General features: G+C 38.4%; 1 protein-coding gene across 1 annotated transcript in view; it reads left to right on the top strand.

The window, feature by feature from the left end:
* Positions 1 to 20,894, top strand: part of MTTP (microsomal triglyceride transfer protein) — a 121,313-nt gene that overhangs the window by 95,827 nt on the left and 4,592 nt on the right. The window lies entirely within an intron of this gene.

The raw sequence follows: 20,894 nt of genomic DNA, 5'->3' as shown, positions 1-20,894 counted from the left end.
TGCACTTCTTAGGTACCTGCACTGTTCTGGGCACTTCATAGGTATTAACAAGCCTAGCTCCCATCGCAGATCCCTTACATAGAAGCTGCGGCTTATTGAGGCACCTGCTTTCCAGGTACAGTGGTTAATACCCACTTGGGAATTAACCATATCAACTTTGGTGGTTGCCTTTCTCTGTTGCTTCCCACTGTTTTACATTTTGTCTTGTTTTTATTATGCAAATATCTTAACTTTCCCCCAAAAGTGTGATTTCTCAAGAGCAGGGACATGAATCCCTAATATCTTCTAAGTAATATATAGTATATTGCTTTCGTTTGCTAAAGTTGATGAACTGCAATATGCCAGAAATGGGTTGGTTTTAAAAATGAGGATTTATTAACTTACAACTTTACAGTTCTGAGGCTATGAAAATGTACAAATCAAGGCATCAACATGACAATAACTTCTCCCCCAAGATAAGATACCAGTGATCCTCAGCTTCTCTGTCACATAGCTAGACACATGGTGATGCCTGCAGATCTCTCCCAGGTTTCTAGCTTCTGGCTTCAGTGGCAAAAACACAGCGTGTTTTTTGTGTCTTCTCTCTGTTTTCTGCGTGTCCTCTCTTAGCCTCTCTAGTTTTTCTCTCTGAGATTCTCTGGCTTTTCTCTGTGTCTTTTATCTGTTTTTTATTCTCTACAAAGGACTCTTGTAAAAGGTTTAAGCCACACCCAGAATGCGGTTGGTCACACCTCAATTTAAGATCCTACTCACAATGGGTCCACACCCACGGGAGTGGATTAGTCTAAGAACATGATCTTTTTCAGGGTATATTCAGCTTCAAACAATGTTATTAAAAAAAAAAAAGTACTGAACAATTGCCTGTAGTTGCCAGGGCATTCACAACTTCAATTGCTTACACAATGGCCAAGGTGCCACTTGAAGGGATAGAATTCAGCCAGAGTCTCTATAATGAAGCAATTTACTCTCTCCTCATGGTCTTGTGCTGTTAGAAAATTAAGGGCTAAATGTCAGGCTAGATTAATTTGCCAAAAAGGAAGGAAATCAATATTTCTTAAGCACAAAACTCCTTAAAAATGCTCACAAAACTCCTGTAAGGCAGGTATTTATTGTCTCCATTAAAAAAAATAATAACCTACAGACTGTACAACAGGACTGAACACAAAAACTCAGAAAAGGACAGCATGATACTACCTAACTGTAATACAATTTTGTTAAAACACTGAATGAAACTGCATGTGAGAATGACAGAGGGAGGAGGGCTGGGCGCATAAATGAAATCAGAAAGAAAGATAGATGTTAAAGATTGAGATGGTATAATCTAGGAATGCCTAGAGTGTATAATAATAGAGACTAAATGTACAAATTTTAAAAATGTTTTTGCATGAGGAAGAACAAAGGAATTTCATTATTGCAGGGTGCTGAAAATAGATGGTAATTAATATTTTAAAATGCCACCTTATGTGTGAGACTAAAGCAAAAAAATGTTTATGTGGTACAAAATTTATATTTTGACTAGTGCATTTCTTAATATAACTTATGTAGATAGTTTGATTGAACACCATAAGTACTTGGAATCTCAGGTAGGACATGAGATTTTCTTGGTTTGTCCAGAGTGATACCCCGATGAATCCTAGAGTGATTTGATCAGTGAATGGAAAAGTATTTGCAAAGCCCCCTTCGGGGAATGGTGAGAACGGGGAGAAATTCAACTTCCCCAAGTTAAATTCTTGATATTCTCACAAGCAGTGTGGACAACCAAGGCTATAGGCTAAGCCCCCAGTCTTGGGGTTTGTTCATATGAAACTTAACCCCACAAAGGATAGGTCAAGTCTACTTAAAATTTAGGCCTAAGAGTCACCCCCAAGAGAGACTCTTTTGTTGCTCAGATGTGGCCTCTCTCTCCAGTCAACACAGAAAGCAGACTCACCACCCTCCCCCTGTCTATGTGGGACATGACTCCCAGGGGTGTGGAGCTTCCTGGCAACATGGGACAGAAATCCCAGAATGATCTGAGACTCAGCATCAAGGGATTGAGGAAAACCCTAGAATGAGCTGAAACTGAGCATCAAGGGATTGAGAAAACCTTCTTGACCAAAAGGGGGAAGAGACAAAGTGTCAATGGCTGAGAGATTCCAATCAGAGTCGAGAGGTTATCCTGGAGGTTATTCTTACGCATTGAGTAGATATCACCTTGTTATTCAAGATGTAGTGGAGAGGCTGGAGGGATCTGCCTGAAAATGTAGAGCTGTGTTCCAGGAGCCATGTTTCTTGAAGATGATTGAACAATGATATAGCTTTCACACACAAAAATAATAATAATAATAATAACTGAGGAAAATGAGTATTGAAGAGGAAATATCTCTACCAACATGACAGAGCTGAGCTTTCTGTTCAGTATTACCACCCTTCTACTTCCCTCCAGGAAAGCAGCAACTTGTGGTTGTTGTCAGTGCCTCCAAGTCCAGCGCAGTGTTTCTTAAATTTGAGTATGCATCAGAGTTACCTAGAGGACTTTTTAAAACGCAGATAGCTGTTCCCCTCCTACCTTGCCACAGATTTCTGACTTAGCAGGCCTGACTGGAATTTGCAGTGAAAAACAAGTTTCCCAAGTGAACTCAAGCTGTTGGTCTGGGACCCACATTTGCTCTAGAGAAATTTGACCCAGGGAGGAAGGAACACACTAAAATCACAGAAACAACATTCATCTTTCCTGTGGTTGTAAATGGGAAAGAAAATAAGATGTGAAGGCAACACTTTTTACTTTGAGCTATGAAATATTTATTTTTTGCAAGTCACAAGGAGCCTCATATCCATTTATCTTTAGAATAATATTGTCAACCAAGAAATAACAAACTAAGCTTCAAGGCAATAAAAGTATTTATTTGGGGTCTTAGAATTGCAATTTGTGGAGCAGAGATTCATATAGCAACCCAAATCAGCCTGCCTTGGCATTTCCAGGCAAGGGAGCTTCTAGAAAAAAAGGAGAGTGCACAAGTTGTCTGTGGTTGGTGGCTATTTGGGTTACTCCAGTTGTCTTTCAGATTACATAGTTAACTGAGTTCTTTTCCTCCTGGTTTATTTGTGGTGCTCAGAAATTCTTAAGGTTTGAGAAACATCACTGTTTGAGGATTTGCATACTCTGGCAGTTTGTGATATCCACCTGAGATTTGCATTAGAGTAACCTCCACAATGACTGCTGTACTCTGTTTGAAATCTCTTAGCCAAAGAAACCCTATTTTGTTTTATTACTTTTAACATATAAAATGAGTAAAATACTCAAATATGAGATTCCTAGATGGGATATTTGCATGTCAGCTTCTCATTAGAATAAACTATTTTCAAAGAATAGCTAACTTAGGTGTGCTGGGGCATTAGAGTCGGGTGACAGAGACATCTCAAAATCACATGTGTCAAAAGTCTTAAGATGTTCAGCCTTTTTAGTCAGTAACTCTACTTCGAGGAAATAATCAGGGATGTTTGCAAAGATCTTTGTTCAGAGATGCTCATTGCAGCATTACTTTAAAGGCTCAAACTATAAAAAGTAAACATAAAAATACAGAATTACTTAAACATATTATAACAAAGCCACCTGAGGAAGTAAGACAGTCATGAAAAATCATGTCCTCTATTGGCAAAGTTCCTTGACAGATGGGAGAAAAATTATGGAACTATTTAACTTTACCACTAGGGAAACCCCTGATACTGTGTCAAACATTAGGGACACCCAAACCAATAGGCCAAGCCCTTGATCTTGAGGCCTGCTCTTGTGAAGTAGAGGAAAAGCTTAGCCTACCTATAGGTATGCCTAAGAGTCACCTCCAGACGACCTCTTTTGTTGCTCAGATGTAGACTCACCCTTTCTCTAAGTTCAACTTTGTTGTGAAATCATTGCCCTCCCCCTTATGTGGGACATGACATGAAAGTCTCCCTGGAGGTGTGGGAGATGACACCCAGGGATGAGTCTGGCCCTGGCACTGTTGGATCAACAATGCCATCCTAACCAAAATGGGAAAATGAAGTGTAACAAATAAGGTATCAGTGGCTGAGAGAACTCAAATAGTGTTGCAAGTACTCCGGAGGTCACTCTTATGCAAGCTTCAGTTGGACATTGCTACTATCATAACTTGCAAAACCCCAACCAAAACCATTCCTACCAATCTTAAAGAATACTTTGGGCATTACATAAGAGTCTACAAAGTTTCCATGCATTAGGAAATCTACAACCTACAACCTCCAGTTGGTTTCTTGGACCATAGAAGTCCTGAAACCTAGAGGGCCCAGCCTCTCCAAAACGTCAGCTAGATACCTCTTCCTAGCCCATATTATTGATAGCCCCATCCAACATGAAAAAGTTAGAATGGACATAACCCAAATACCCCTAAAGGAGAGAAAAAGATCAAAGGTGATGGTGGAGTTATACAGAGAAGGTAGGGTTTAACAAATGATTATGATTGCTGAATCATTTTATTGATATTTCCTTTAGTTTCCAGTAACCTAGAGAAGCTAGAAGTGAAAACCTAAAATTGTGGAATTGTAATCCACACCAAACTCTGAAGTCTGTTCTACAACTAACTGTTGTGCTGTGCTTTGAAATCTGTTGCTTTTTTGTATATATGCTATTTTTCACAAAAAAAAAGAGAGAAAAGTCAATTGTGGTGATTGAAAAAACAAAAACAAAAACAAAAATATATATATATATATATTCCTTCTAGCCTCCAATATTCTGGAGCAGCTAGAAGGAAAAATCTGAGATGATGTAATGGTAGGCCATGACAGATTCTGGGATTTGTTCTGTAACTACTTGTTGAAGAGTGCTTTGAAAATTACTGCTTTTTTCTTTCTTCGCTTTGTCTATATGTTATATTATACAATAAAAAAGTTTTAAAAAATCATGTCCTCTAAGAATATCGAGGATATGATAATACGTTTATAATATCGTGAAGCACACACAAAAAAGGAGACTAAAAAATAGCATAGAAAGTATCAGATATATTTAGAAATATTTGCTTTTTAAAGGCATTTGTGTAGTAAGTCTAAGTGATTAAGGTTTACTTCTTTGCATCTTTTAATTTTTTTAATATTTTAATATTTCCCATTTACTTTATTTGAATATGTATTGTTGCTATAAATACAAAATATCCCATTAAATAGTTTAAATATTTTTAAGCAACCTGTAAAACAGTGAATTTGAATTTTTCAGAAGCAGAAATGCTATAATGGAGAGGTATATGTTGTTAATATTTCCCATCTTAACTATTGTCTAGAAGCTTAGTATATTTAATTCTCATATTTTAATAATATATTATTATATGCATATGTAAAATATAATATATCACATCTCACCCATTAGAGAAACTAAGTTCTAAGTTCTACCTTTGCCACTAAGTGGGGCTATGAGTTCAAGGAGAGGCGGGTTTGTCTGTGTGAGGTATTGATTGGGTTGTGTGAACATGTAACTGAGAAATCAGGATTTAAGGGATAATTTTGATTGCTGAATCACTATGTAGACATTCCTTTTTTACTTTCTGATATACTGGAGTAGACAGAGTCAAATACCTAAAATCTCTAAATTATAATCCAACTGACTTGATCTCTGATAATGATTGTACAACATTTATCTTCTGCTCTGTGATTGTAAAAACCTTGTGACTAACCTTCATTTCTACCCAGTTACCCAGTTTTCAACTTCAGAGTCTTATAGTCTCTAAAGACAGCCCCTAATGTTTATTAATGAAGGGTCTCGGGTCAGCCCAGAGCTGACCCACCCCAAGTCTTAAACAATCTGGATAACCAAGATTAGATCTAACCAAACTGGGCCCACCTGACATGTGCAGTAGCTTAGACTTTAACCTACAAGTCACCTATACCTCACTCTGCCATTTTTTTTTTTTACATGGACTCTGCCATTTTTTTACATAAGCAATCTGCATATGCTCAATAATTAGATCACCCCTAATTACTTCAGCTGGGGCCACCGTGCTCATTACCCTAAATCTTGCCCATCTTTTTCTCTAATAAATCTATCAAAATTACTGCAGTTTAGGGAGACAGATTTTGAGCCAATAGGCCATCTGCTCTCCTACTATGCACCTAGTAATACATTCTTTCTCTCTTTGAAACCCTGGTGTTTCAGGAATTGGTTATCGAGGACATCAGACAAAAAAATCCACAGCCATTTTCCGGTAACAGACACAAGAAATAAAGATCTGCTCTGTGGAGAGAAGGGGCCGAGTTAGTCCTCCCAACAAAGTACCTTGCAGCACCAGCGGGGTTCCTCTCCAGGAGCATGTTGAGTGTCTGGGATGAATGTTTTCATAGCACATAGAAAGAGTTTCCCAGCATCCAGAAAGTTTTTAGGAATAACATGTAAATTTGAGTGAGATTAAGGCACCTTCTCAGCTTGCTGGCTCTCTGTCATAGTTTTTCTGGGGGTTCCACCAAGATGATGAACCTATCTGTTGCCATGGACCCCAGTCTTTGAATGGAGTGTTACCCACACTCCCCTTTTGGTTAGGATGGCATTGTTGATCCAACAGTGCCAGGGCCAGACTCATCCCTGGGTGTCATCTCCCACACCTCCAGGGAGACTTTCATGTCATGTCCCACATAAGGGGGAGGGCAATGATTTCACAACAAAGTTGAACTTAGAGAAAGGGTGAGTCTACATCTGAGCAACAAAAGAGGTCGTCTGGAGGTGACTCTTAGGCATACCTATAGGTAGGCTAAGCTTTTCCTCTACTTCACAAGAGCAGGCCTCAAGATCAAGGGCTTGGCCTATTGGTTTGGGTGTCCCTAATGTCCTTGTGTTTGCTGTTTGCAGCTTGTCAAGTCTGTGCTGTTGTGATATGGATATCCAGTTCTCCCAGGACCGCTTAATGTAGAGACTGTTCCATCCCAATTAAGTGGACTTGGGAGCCTTGTCAAAAATCAATTGACTGGGGCGGGCCACAGTGGCTCAGAGTTCTCACCAGCCATGCCGGAGACCGGGGTTCAATTCCCGGTGCCTGCCCATGCAAAAAAACCTCAATTGACTGGTGCAGACTTCCAGGAATATAGAAGAATAGGATAGGCACAGCTTACTCTTCCACAATGGGATAACTAGAGAAAAGGCAGAAAACAACCAAGACAGCAGTTCCAGGGCCCAGGTGACCAGAGAAGGACCTCTGCATTTTATACGGGAGACCTAGATGGAAAAGTGGAGGAACTATGACTAGGGAGTTGGAGTGAGTGTGCTCAATTGTGAACCATCCCTAGGGCCCCCTGTTGCACACTGACCAGATTGGGTGGCTGAGGAGTGGCACACTTTCACTTCCCCTGCACCTGGGGAGATCAACCCTCTCAGTGCCACAGCCTAGAGGTGACTCAGGAGAATCCAGGAGCCAGTAGACTCCTTTAATCCACACAGAGACCTTGCTATGGTGTCCAGTGCCTACCCTGCCTCTCTGAGGCAAGCTAGTCAGGGCACATGGTTTCGGGGGAGACTCAGGACCTTCCTGTTGGGAGGATAGGGAAGTGCAGAGCAGTGACAACCTGACAGTTGGCAATGAGAGAGACATTCTGGGTCCTATTGTCTCCATCATTTCCCCAAGGAAAGCCAGAGTGCTCACTGCATGCTTATATAAGCAGAGAGAAGGGAGCAAGGGAGGGAGATGCATTGCCACACCGGGTGCCCTTCCCCTGTTCAAAGTGCTTTGAACAATTTTAATCTTTTTTAAATTATTAAGACCTGCTCTTTGCCCCAGCATATGATCTATGCTGGAGTATGTTCTATGCTTGAGCAGAATTCATATCCTGATGTTTTGGGGTGCAATGGTCTATATATGTCTATTAGGTCTAATTCATTTATCATATTGTTTAGGTGCTCTATTTCCTATTGATCCTCTGTCTGGTTGTTCTATTGAACTGAGTGGTGTGTTGAAGTCTCTTATCATTACTGTAGAAATGTCTGCTGCTTGTTTCAGTTTGCAAGTGTTTGCCTCATATGTTTTGGAGTACCCACTCTTGATCCACCTCTTCCCAACACTCCCATCTCTCCCTGACAGCAGCAGCTCATTTGGCAGGTACCTGACCAGGCAACAATCCAGTCAAGGTTGCAGGTCTCCATGTGTACTGAAAGCTACTGGCTCAAGGGTGGGTGAGTGGGAATGGGCACTGAGCACCTCGGCAGAGACCCTCCTTGTGGGCACAAAAGTCTTCACTGGGGAATTTTACCAAACATTGCAAGAAGAACTAACACTATTCCTGCTCAAACTCTTTCAAATAATTGAAGAAAAGGTATTACTACCTAACTCATTTTATGATGTTAATATCACTCTAATACTAAAACCTGATAAAGACACAGAAAGGAAAATTACAAGCCAATCTTCTTAATGAATATAGACACAGAATTTTTCAATGAAATACTTGCAAATCAAATACAATGGCACATTAAAAGAATTATGCCCCATGACCTAGTGGGGTTTATTCCAAGCGTGCAAGGGTGGTTCAACACAAGAAAATAAATTAATGTTATACAACCCATTAACAAATCAAAAGGAAAAAATCAAATGATTATCTCAATTGATGCTGACATGGCATTCAACAAAATTCAGCATCCTTTCTTGATAAAAACTCTTCAAGATGTTAAAATTTAAGGAAACTTCCTCAACTTAATAAAGAGCATATATGAAAAAAACATAGTCAGCATCGTACTCAATGGTGAGAAACTGAAAGCCTTCCTCCTAAGATCAGATTTGAGACAAGGATGCTGTTCTAGTTTGAAAGATGCCAGAATGCAATATACTAGAAACGGAACAGCTTTTAAAAACGGGAATTTCTTAAGTTGCAAGTTTACATATTCTAAGGCTGCAAAAATGTCCAAATTAAGGCAAGGCTATAGAAATGTCCAATCTAAGGCATCCAGGGAAAGATACCTTGATTTAAGAAGGCCGATGACATTCAAGGTTTCTCTCTCAACTAGAAGACACATGGCAAACATGGTGATGTCTGCTAGCTTTCTCTCCAGACTTCTTTTTTTTTTCATTGTAGTCTTTTTTAAAAAAATTTTTTATTAATTAAAAAAATTACAAGAAACAAACATTCCCAGCACATACACCCAGCAATTCACAATATCATCACATAGTTGCATATTCATCATCATGATCATTTCTCAGAACATTAGCATCAATTCAGAAAAAGAAATAAAAAGACAACAGAAAAATATAACAGAAAAAAAAAATTTTACAGGCCATACCCCTTACTGATCCCTTTCATTGATCACTAGCATTTCAAACTAAATCTATTTTAACATTTGTTCCCTCTATTATTTATTTTTATTCCATATGTTCCTCTCATCTGTTGACAAGGTAGATAAAAGGAGCATCAGACACAAGGTTTTTGCAATCACACAGTCACATTGTGAAAGCTATATCATTATACAATCATCATCAAGAAACATGGCTGCTGGAACACAGCTCTACATTTTCAGGAAGTTCCCTCCAGCCTCTCCACTTCCTCTTGGATAACAAGGTGATATCTACTTAATGCATAAGAATAACCTCCAGGATAACCTCTTGACTCTGTTTGGAATCTCTCAGCCATTGACACTTTGCCTCATTTCACTCTTCCCCCTTTTGGTCGAGAAGGTTTTCTCAATCCCTTGATGCTGGGTCTCAGCTCATTCTAGAGTTTTTCTCAATCCTTGATGCTGAATCCTGGCTCATTCTGGGATTTTTGTCCCACACTTCCAGGAGGATCCACACCCCTGGGAGTCCTGTCCCACATAGACAGGGGGAGGGTGGTGAGTCTGCTTGCTGTGTTGGCTGGAGAGAGAGGCCACATCTGAGCAACAAAAGAGGTTCTCTTGGGGGTGACTCTTAGGCTTAATTTCAAGTAGGCTTGACCTATCCCCTGTGGAGTTAAGTTTCATATGAACAAACCCCAAGACTGGGGGCTCAGTCTATAGCTTTGGTTGTCCACACTGCTTGTGAGAATATCAAGAATTTAACTTGGGGAAGTTGAGTTTCTCCCCATTCTCACCATTCCCCGAAGGGAACTTTGCAAATACTTTTCCAGTCACTGATCAAATCACTCTGGGATTCATCAGAGCATCATCTGGACAAACCAAAAAAATCTCATGTCCTATACAAAGTTCCATGTACTTAAGGTGTTCAATCAACTATCTACATAAGTTATATTAGGAGATGCACTAGTCAAAGTATAGATTTGTACCAAATAAACATTTTTTGCTTTAGTCTCACACATTAGTTGAAATTTTAAACTATTAAGTACCATCTATTTTCAGCACACTGCAATAATGACATTCTTTTGTTCTTCCTCATGCAAAAACATTTTTAAAATTTGTACATTTAGTCACTATCATTATACACCCTACGCATTCCTAGATTACACCATCTCAATCTTTATTGTCTATCTTTCTTTCTGATTTCATTTATGCCCCAGCCCTCCTCCCTCTATCATTCTCATATGCAGCTTCATTCAGTGTTTCAACATAATTGTATTACAGTTAGGTAATATTGTGCTGTCGATTTCTGAGTTTTTATATTCAGTCCTGTTGCACAATCTGTATCCCTTCAGCTCCAATTACCCAATATCTTACCCTATTTCTATCTCCTGATGGTTTCTGTTACCAAGGAAATATTCCAAGTTTATTCACTAATGTCAGTTCATATTAGTGAGACCATACAGTATTTGTCCTTTTGTTTCTGGCTAATCACACTCAGCATAATGTCCTTAAGGTCCGTTCATGTTGTTACATACTTCATAACTTTATTCCGTCTTACAGCTGCATAATATTCCATCTAATGTAAATGTCACAGTTTGTTTAGCCACCTGTCTGTTGATGGACATTTTGGCTGTTTCCATCTCTCGGTAATTGTTAATAATGCTGCTATAAACATTGGTGTGTAAATGTCCATTTGTGTCCTTGGCCTCATGTCCTTTGAGTAGAGACAGCATATAAATGGGTCCAGTTTTTTAATCCATTCTGCCAGACTATGTCTTTTGATTGGAGGGTTTAATCCATTAACATTCAGTGTTATTACTGCATGGGTAGTACTTTCTTCTACTATTTTGCCTTCTGGATTTTATATGTCATATCTAATTTTCCTTCTTTTTACCTTTATTCATAGTCTTCCTTTCTACACTCTTCTCCACACCTCTCTCCTCTGTCTTCATATCTGTCTGCAGTGTTCCCTTTAGTATTTCTTGCAGAGCTGGTCTTTTGGTCAAAAATTCTCTCAGTGATTTTTTGTCTGAAAATGTTTTAATTTCTCCCTCATTTTTGAAGCACAATTTTGCTGGATATAGAATTCTTGGTTGGCAGTTTTTCTCATTTAGTAATTTAAATATATCATCCCACTGTCTTCTCGCCTCCATGGTTTCTGCTGAGAGATCTGCGCATAGTCTTATTGGGCTTCCCTTGTATGTGATGGATTGCTTTTCTCTTGCTGCTTTCAAGATCCTCTCTTTCTCTTTGACCGCTGACATTCTGATTATTAAATGTCTTGGAGTATGTCTATTTGGATCTATTCTCTTTGGGGTATGCTGCACTTCTTGGATCTGTAATTTTAAGTCTTTCATAAGAGTTGGGAAATTTTCAGTGATAATTTCCTCCATTAGTTTTTCTCCTCCTTTTCCCTTCTCTTCTCCTTCTGGGACACCCACAACACGTATATTCATGCACTTCATATTGTTTTTCAATTCCCTGAGTCCCTGCTCATATTCCATTTTTTTCCCTATAGTTTCTGTTTCTTGTTGGATTTCAGATGTTCCATCCTCCAGTTCAGAAATCCTATGTTCTGTCTCTTGAAATCTACCATTGTAGGTTTCCATTGTTTTTTTCATCTCTTCTACTGTGTCTTTCATTCCCGTAAGTTCTGTGATTTGATTTTTCAGACTTTCAGTTTCTTCTTTTTGTTCTTTCCTTGCCTTCTTTATATCCTTCCTCAAGTCATTGATTTGGTTTTTGATGAAGTTTTCCATGTCTGTTTGTATATTCTGAACTAATTGTTTCAGCTCCCATATCTCATTTGAATTGTTGGTTTGTGTTCCTTTCACTGGCCCATATCTTCAATTTTCCTAGTGTGATTTGTTATTTTTTGCTAGTGTCTAGACATTTAATTACCTTAATTAGTTTATTCTGGAGATTGCTTTCACTTCTTTTATCTAGGGTTTTCTTGCTGGATGAATTTGTTGTCTATCTGTTCTTTGACATTCTGTTCAGCTTTATCTGGACCTTTAGCTTAAGTTTTGTTTAACAGAGGAGAATTTTTCAGTTCTTGTTTCTTGCCCCCCCCACACACTTAGGAGGGTCTACTTAGATATTTATAAACCCCAGCCAGATTTTCCCAGACCAAACTGGCCTCCTATCAGGAGGAAAGAGTCACCTGTGTTGTTTTTCCCTGAGGGTGAGACCCAGCAGGTTGAAAGACTTTCCTGTGAAGTCTCTGGACACTGTTTTTGTTGTCCTGTCCAGTATGTGGCGCTTGTCTGATTGCAGGTCCCACTAGCATAAGGTGATGCAGTACCTTTAACTTTGGCAGACTCTCCCTGCTGGGGGCATGGTGGAGACAGAGGAGAGGTTGTAGGCTGGTTTTAATGGTTTCAAATTACCAAGCCCTGGTGTCTGAATTCCTTGATGGAGGGATTCCACCTGGGTGGGGCTTCACCCCTCCCCTGGGGAAGGCATAAGCTCCAGATAAGCCCCCAAAAGAGCTCACTTCTGCCTATGCCTGGGGCAGTTGCAGCCTGAAAAGTCCTGCTGCTGTATCCAGAGGCAGTCAAGCCTTTGTAGATACACAGCCACAAAAACTTCTGTTTCCTTCTCTTTTTTTCCCCCTTTTTCTGTCAGTTCTGCCTCCTTGGCGCTGGGGCAAAAATGAGCAACCTCCACTTTGATCAGGTCCACCTAAGCTGGGGGGCTATTTTTAGTAGTCAGAATTTGTTAATTAGTTCCACAATTGGCGTTTGATTGTGCCCAGTCCCTGCTGCTGGTAAAGTCCTTTCCTTTCCCCTCTGGGAAGCGGCCTGTGTGTGTGTGGGTGGGAGCTGGCCGCCACAGCTTGGGAACTCACGGTTCTGGGGGGTGCTCACAGCTGGTCCAGCTGGTCCAGAATGGGGTATGCTGTGTGTTTGGTCACTCTCGTGGCTACGGGAGCTGTTCTGTACTGTTTCTGGTTATTTAGTAGTTGTTCTGGAGGATGAACTAAATGCGCACATTGTTAAGCTGCCATCTTGACCTGGAAGTCTCTCCAGACTTTTTGTTTCAGGAAGCTTCCCAAGGAGCGTTTTTCTTCATCTCCAAAGGTTGCTGGCTGAGTAGGCTCTAAAGTTTTTTTTCCAAAATGGCATCCTCTTAAACAGCTCTAGTAAGCAACCCCACCTTGAATGGGTGGAAATACATCTCCACAGAAATTATCTAATCAAAAATTACCACCCACAATTGGGTGGGTCACATCTCCATGGATAAGCAAAAAGCTCCCACCCAGCAGTATTGAATGAAGATTAAAGGACATGGCTTTTCTGAGGCACACTACAGATTCAAACCAGCACAGATGCTCATTGTCACCACTGTCATTTAACATTGCACTAGAAGTTCTAACTATAGCAATTAGGCAAGAAAAAGAAATAAAACGCATACAAATCAGAAAGAAAGAAGTAAAATTCTCATTATTTGCACATGACATGATTCTATATTTGCAAAATCCTGAGAAATCTACAGCAAAGCTACTTGAGCTTACAAGCAAATTCAGCAAAGTGGCAGAATACAAGATTAACACACAAAAATCTGTAGTGTTTCTATACATTGGTAATAAGCTAACCAAGGGACAATTAAGAAAATAATTTCATTCACAATAGCAGCTAAAAGAATCAAATATTTAGGAATAAACTTAACCATGAAAGTAAAAGACCTGTACTCAGAAAACTACAAAACATTGCTAAAAGAAATCAAAGAAGACCCAAATAGGTGGAAAGACATTCTGTGTTCACAGACAGGAAGGTTAAATGTCATTAAGAGGCCAATTCTACCCAAATTGATCTACAGATTCAATGCAATACCAATCAAAATTCCAGCAACCTACTTTGCAGACTTGGAAAAGTTCATTTTCAATTTTATTTGGAAGAGAATGGGGCCTCAAGTAGCCAAAAACATCCTAAAAAAGAAGAATGAAGTACACCTCCTGACTTTAAAGCTTATAGTAAAGCCACAGTGGTCAAAACAGCAAGGTATTGGCACAAAGATAGACATATTGATCAGTGTAATCAAATTGAGAGTTCAGAAATGGACCCTCAGATCTATCATCAGTTGATTTTTGACAAGGCCCCCAAATCCACTAAATCTCTTCAATAAAGTGAATATCCATATCCAAAGGAATGAAAGAGGACCCCTAACTCACATCCAATACAAAAATTAACTCAAAGTGGGCCAAAGACTTAAATATAACAGTACCATAAAACTCCTAGAAGAAAATATAAGAAAACATCTTTAATACCTTGTGATAGGAAGTAACTTCTTAGACCTCATAGCCAAGCACAAACAACAACAGCAACAAAAATAGATAAATGGACACTCCTTGAGACTGAACACTTCTGTGCTTCAAGGGACTTTGTCAAAAGGGTGAAGAAGCAGCCAACTCAATGGGAGAGAATATTTGGTAACCCATATATTCTGAGAAGGGTTTGATAACCACAATATATAAAGAGAACGTACAACTCAGTAATAAAAACACAAACAACACAATTATAAAATGGGCAAAGATATTAACAGACATTTTCCAAAGAGGAATACAAGTGGCTAAAAAGCACATGGTGATGTTCATCTTCATTAGCTCTTTGGGAAATGCAAATCAAAACCACAATGAGATCATTTCACACTTATAAGAATAACTGTCATTAAACAAAAAGGAAACTACAAATGTTGTAGAGAATATGGAAGAATAGGAATACCTATTTGCTGCTAGTGGGAATGTAAAATGGTACAGCCACTGTGAAGGACAGTTTGATGGTTCCTCAGGAATCTAAATATTGAACTGTCCTATGACCCAGCAATTCCACTTCTCAGTGTATACCCAGAAAATCTAAAATCAGGGGCATGAACAGACATCTGTACATGATGTTCATGGTGGCATTATTCACAATTGTAAACAATCCGAGTGTCCACCAACAAATGAGTGGATAAACAAAATGTGATATATACATACAATGGAAATTTATACAGCAGTAAGAAAGAAAGGTCTTGAAACATGCAACAACCTAGATGAAACTTGAGAATTTAATGCTGAATGAAATGTCAGACACAAAAGGATATTGTATGATTTCACTAATATGAACTAACTGGAATATGTAAACTTATATTAAAACATAGAATACAGGTGCCTAGAAATAGATAGAAGCTAGAGAAGGGGGAGCAGCTACCTAATATATACAAAGTTGTTGCAAGGTTGAATTTAAACATTGGGAATGGATAGAGGTAATGGTAGCTTGTTATTGGGATTATAAGTAATAGTGCTATAATGTAGGTGAATTTGGTTGAAAGGGGTTATTTAGAGTCATGTGTGTCAACAATTAACACTACAAATAAAATTAATGGACTGCTACAATTATATACCACTGTACAGAGTTAATAATAGAGTGGTATTACCTATTGTAAGCTATGAACTCTAGTTAACAGTAATACTTTATTATTCCTTCATCAACAGTAACTGGTGTAACACACCAATATTAGGGGTCAATAATGGTGGGGGAATGGATAATGGATATGGGGTTGTGCTGGTTTGAAACTGTATGCATCCTAGAAAGCCATGTTCTTCTAATCTTAATCCAATCCTGTGGGGGTGGACCTATTGTTTGGATAGGACTCTCTGATTAGGTTGTTTCCATGGAGATGTGTCCCATCCACCTTTTGGTTAGATGGAGAGGAGACCCTGCCCATTCAAGGCTGGTCTTAGTTTATTGGAGTCCTTAAAAGAGCTAATGGAGAGAGAAAGAGCTCAGAGCTATCATAGAGAGCAGAAAGATGAAACCAGAACACAGATGTTTGGAGATGCTAAAGCTAAAAGAAAAAAAACTCAGAAATTGCCCCAGAGAAGATAAATGAGGACCCATAGATGCTTAGAGAGAGTGCCATTTGAAACCAGAAGCTGGGAGAGAAGGATAACAGGCATCCCTATGTGCCTTCCCACGTGACACAGAAGCCTTGGATATCTTTCTTCTGAGAAGGTATCCTCTTATTGGTGCCTTTATTTGGACATTTGCATGGTCTTAGAACTGTAAACTTGTAGTTTAATAAATCCCCTTTATAAAAGCCAATCCACTTCTAGTATATTGAGTTGGCAGCGTTATCAAACCCAAACAAGGGTGTTTTGGGTCTTTTTTGTGCATGTCAATCGATCATTTTCTTTTTGGAGCAATGAAAATGGTCTAAAATTAAGTATGATGAGGATTGCACAGCTAAATGATGATACCGTGAGACATCATTGTGTACTTGGATGGAATATATGGTATGTGAATAAATCTCAATAAAATCTGAAAATTGAAAAATATAAATATATCACATCTTAGGTATATAATGTTATACAAATACCTCATTTAACATATACTTTATATATTATATGTAGTATATTACATATATGTATCTTATATAATACACTAATACACTCTTAGTAAGATAACTTTACCAACAAAAAAAGAAAAACAACAAAAAGATGATGGAGGCTTAGAGAGGTAAAGTAACTTGATAAGGGCTTGTATGAACCCATGAATATATGACTGGAATAAATCTGTTCTTTCTCTCCAGTAGTACTGAAGTTTAAGCCTTCAGAGAAGACTATAGTTGGGATAATCTGCTGATGTGGTAATAACAAATATTAGTATTTGTTGTGTCTTTCAATGGTTATCTTTTATCTTTTCACACTATTTCTATTTATCCCCTGCCTACTGGGGGTCTTTGATTATGCCACTTTCACTTTACTTTCAGTTGGTTGCTGTTGCCCTAGTTTTTCTGTTTGTCTTCACACATAGTCATTTTTGCTTCCCTTCCTTCTCCATGCTGGGTCTTTGGCATGGAGCTCATTATTGTGGCTGTTAGCCAATTTCCTCTTTCAATCTCAATGCCTTTGGCAATGCTTAGACTAGATACCTCATCAACATAGCAGGCATTCTCACCATATTTAAGGACTTCTGAAATCCACCCTCTTCGTGACTCAGAGCACCAGCGTATAGTAGGCACTCTTCTTTTTCCTGAAGAAAATGGATTCCCTCAATACTGAAAGTACATATGAATTTCTACCTTAACAGACTCCAATGTTTTGCCCAACACACACACAAAAAAGCAAATCTTGTATAGAATACTCTAATTCTAGATTCCTCCTAGAATGTTTGACATTGTCTATAATAATCCAAGAACTGATTTCAGAATTATTTTTTAAAAATGTATCTGGATGAATGTGCAACTATGTGATGATATTGTGAATTACTGATTATATATGTAGAATGGAATGATCAAAAGTTACGAATGTTTGCGTTTGGTGTTTTTTGGTATTTAAAAAAAAATTTTAAATTAATAAAAAAAAGTATCTGCTTAAAAACATACCTTCATGAATATGCTGATTTTAAAATATGCCCCTTAAACTCTTTGACACACTTCTCATTGACAGCTGGAATCTATGTTCCCAACCTGCTGAATATGAATTCAGTGAATCTTTGTCAAAAAGGTTATATTGAAAATGATGCATCATCATTTTCTGACCAAAGACCTAAGAAACTTGCAAAATCCTTCTCTCTCTGGATGCTCACTGTTAGAACCCAACCACCATGTTTGAGGACCCTCAAGCAGCCCATGTAGAGGCTCACATGTAAAGGAACTGAGGCACCTGCTCTCGGCCCCAGCATCAACTTTCCCATTATGTGAATGAACCAAACTTGGCAATGGATCCTTTATTGTGTGAAGCAAAGCCATGCCTTCCAGGCTGTACCCTGCCCAAACTACAGATCTGTGAGCTAAATAAGCCAGTTTTGTGGTCTTAGCCACAAAGTTTTGGGGTGGATTGCTATGCAGAATAACGTGCACTCTTGGTTATGGAGATGAAGTCTTCTGGTCGTACCAAAGTGATCCTGCAATCCAAAGACTTCGTTAGTTGTTAAATTGTTTTATGAAAGAAAAATCAGGAAATTGGAGCACTGGGAGCCAGCAAGCTAGGGAGCTGAGAATGTGGAAGGTGAAAGGAAGAAGAGGATTCTAGCGACAGAGAGAGTGGCTGAAGAACAAATGGGATCAACATTCAGTGAAAATTATCTAGTGCCAGAGATAGCATGAGGCTATTTAAGAAGAGGGATGTCAATGTTTTAGGTTTAAGTTGTTTGTTCATGCAGCTCCGGTGGCCCATCTGATAATCTATATCCCATTTACTCTATACTTTCAGCAAAATCCTGCTGTACATACAGCCTTGAAGCTGGAATAGTCAGGATTGGATGGCTGTGCTGTAATGAAGGCTGTGGGGCAATGCAACATAGAGAAGAACAGCACACACTGGAGGCAAATGGAATTTGAGACTTGACCAGAAACAAGAGCTATAAACCAGGGTGACTCAGCAGAACAAAAGGCCTCGAACTGCCCTCAGCTTTCTTTCTTGCTCTACAACCCTTAATCCCTGGACATAATGTGAGAACTTCTGGGTGTCACTCTTTGTAAAATATGGATTCAAATTTCTTTTGGCACCAATCATGAGAATTAATAGTGACCTCGGGTGATTAAGGGACCCAAGGGACTAAAGGGACATGATACATGGTTGATCCTTATTGTGCAGTAAGTTTCCAAAGAGAAGCCCTAATATGTGTGGTTCCCCCGGGCAAGAACTAAAATTACTTTCACAGGCCTTGGTGATGGGACACTTATTGTCTGGGTTGTTCCTTGGTGTCAGCAGAGTCTCACACATGCTGCTGAGTGGTCCTCTCAGTGCTACTTAAAGTTGCAAGCAGTCAGATTTTCCAGGTTTGCATGCACGATACACTCTGGTGTGACCCGTACCAGACTTCCACCACCAGAACTATAAAATCATAAATGTGTGTTGTTTTAAGCCACTAAGCTACCAGTAACTTGTTACAGCAGCAATAGAAAACTAGTACAAATTGAATGCAAAACATTAATAAAAAAGTATTTTAGTTAAATGAAAATTTTAAGATAGAAGCCAGAAGAAAATGAAAATGTCCAAAATTTGCTTTTTGACATTATTTTTGAGTTAAAATAAAGACAAACAACATGTGTTTTTTTTTTTGCAGTTACTTTTACTTGGAAAAAAGAAAACTTTTTTTTAAACAGTCAAAAGACCATTACACAACATTGCACAATCATTTACAAATGCTGGCAATAAAGTTGAGTAGGCTCGTCTCAAAGAATCCTTGTCTAGTTTTCTCCATAGGCAATATATTGATAATGTAATTCTCACAGCTGTTATGCAAGATTCAAAGTCCCCTTGGCCAAACTCACTGTATTCTATAATTTAATTTAATCACATCAGACCTCAGGTAACAACTTTTCCACCAAGATTTCTTTGTTGAAAGCAGTTTAAAATTTCACATTCTTTCCATTTATCTCTGGCCTTTTTCATAGGCAGAAGTAGAAATCAGCATTATCCAACGTCCTTCCCCAATTATCACACAATTTGCATCTATTCAGACATAACTTCCACAGTCATCACATTCTTTTCAACCACCACTGTTTTTATTATACAAAGTATGATTTATATATAAATACAGAAACGCACATCTTCCAAGGGGGGAGAGAGGGGAGAAAGGACCACCTGTTACGAAATGAATACAGGTGGAATAGGTATTTTCAAAGGCTTTTTGCCATAAACTCTAGCTTGTAAAAGCAATTATGAAACTTAAAAAAAGAAATTAAAAAATAAAGCAAATTAATACTGTGTGTGTGTGTTTTAAATTCGGCACCATTGTGAATTAAATAGAAATAAATCTAATAATGTGTTGCAGTTGCACATACACTGAATGTTAACAGCTTATAAATGTTGATGTAAGCATAGAATTTTATTCTGAGACACAGAACACAGAAACAAGTTCAATTTCCAGAATCCTCAACTGGGCCTTGTAATCACATGTGGCACAGACAGACACACTTTATTCCCAGAAAACCAGACCCTGCAATTTTTATTAGATTCAAGCTCAAGCCACCATTCAGCAAATGCTACATGCTGTATTGATTTTATGCACATGTGAGGTCTACTTAAGGCCCAGAAATTAGTTAAGAATATATAAGCAGTCTCTTGCAAAAATGTCGGATACATTTGTGTATCTCCTTAGAAATTACAGAAAAGTCTAGCATACTTTATGAATTTGATTTTTATCAGCAGTTTTATAAAACAACAGACTTACATATAATCATTCCCCTCAACAGTACTGATAAAATACAGGGCACCTTTTTCTTTCAAGTATTTGGGTAAAATAGCATACCCTGAGAATCTGGGGGTGCAAACCTACACCTTGTAAACCGTAGAATGAAATTCCTCAAGCACCACATAGGAAAATGTATACCATGATAACTTTTAGACACAAAGACTATTATTTTATGTGTTCTCCCATGCACATATACATTACTGATTATGAGAATATAGTCAATCTACTGATGAATTAATACTGTCCCGCAGTCCAAAATATCATTTCAAGTAGTATGAACATTCAATTTGTAGCAAACACATTCTTTCATTTCTATGAAGTACAATTAAAATGCATTAAATCTCTTTAAGAGGCAAGGATGATAAGTCAAATCTGAAATCAAGAAAAAGGAAATTCCTATCACTAAATATTTCCTTGTAATATAAGGATGAATTTGAAAAGTATGTTAACCTTCAAGATTTATTGTGATAATGTCAAAGCACAAT

This window comes from Tamandua tetradactyla, chromosome 24 (genome assembly GCF_023851605.1).
Source record: "Tamandua tetradactyla isolate mTamTet1 chromosome 24, mTamTet1.pri, whole genome shotgun sequence".
Lineage (NCBI taxonomy): Eukaryota > Metazoa > Chordata > Mammalia > Pilosa > Myrmecophagidae > Tamandua > Tamandua tetradactyla.
The sequence above is the reverse complement of the archived record's forward strand: the minus strand, read 5'-3'. Positions and strand labels throughout refer to the sequence as shown.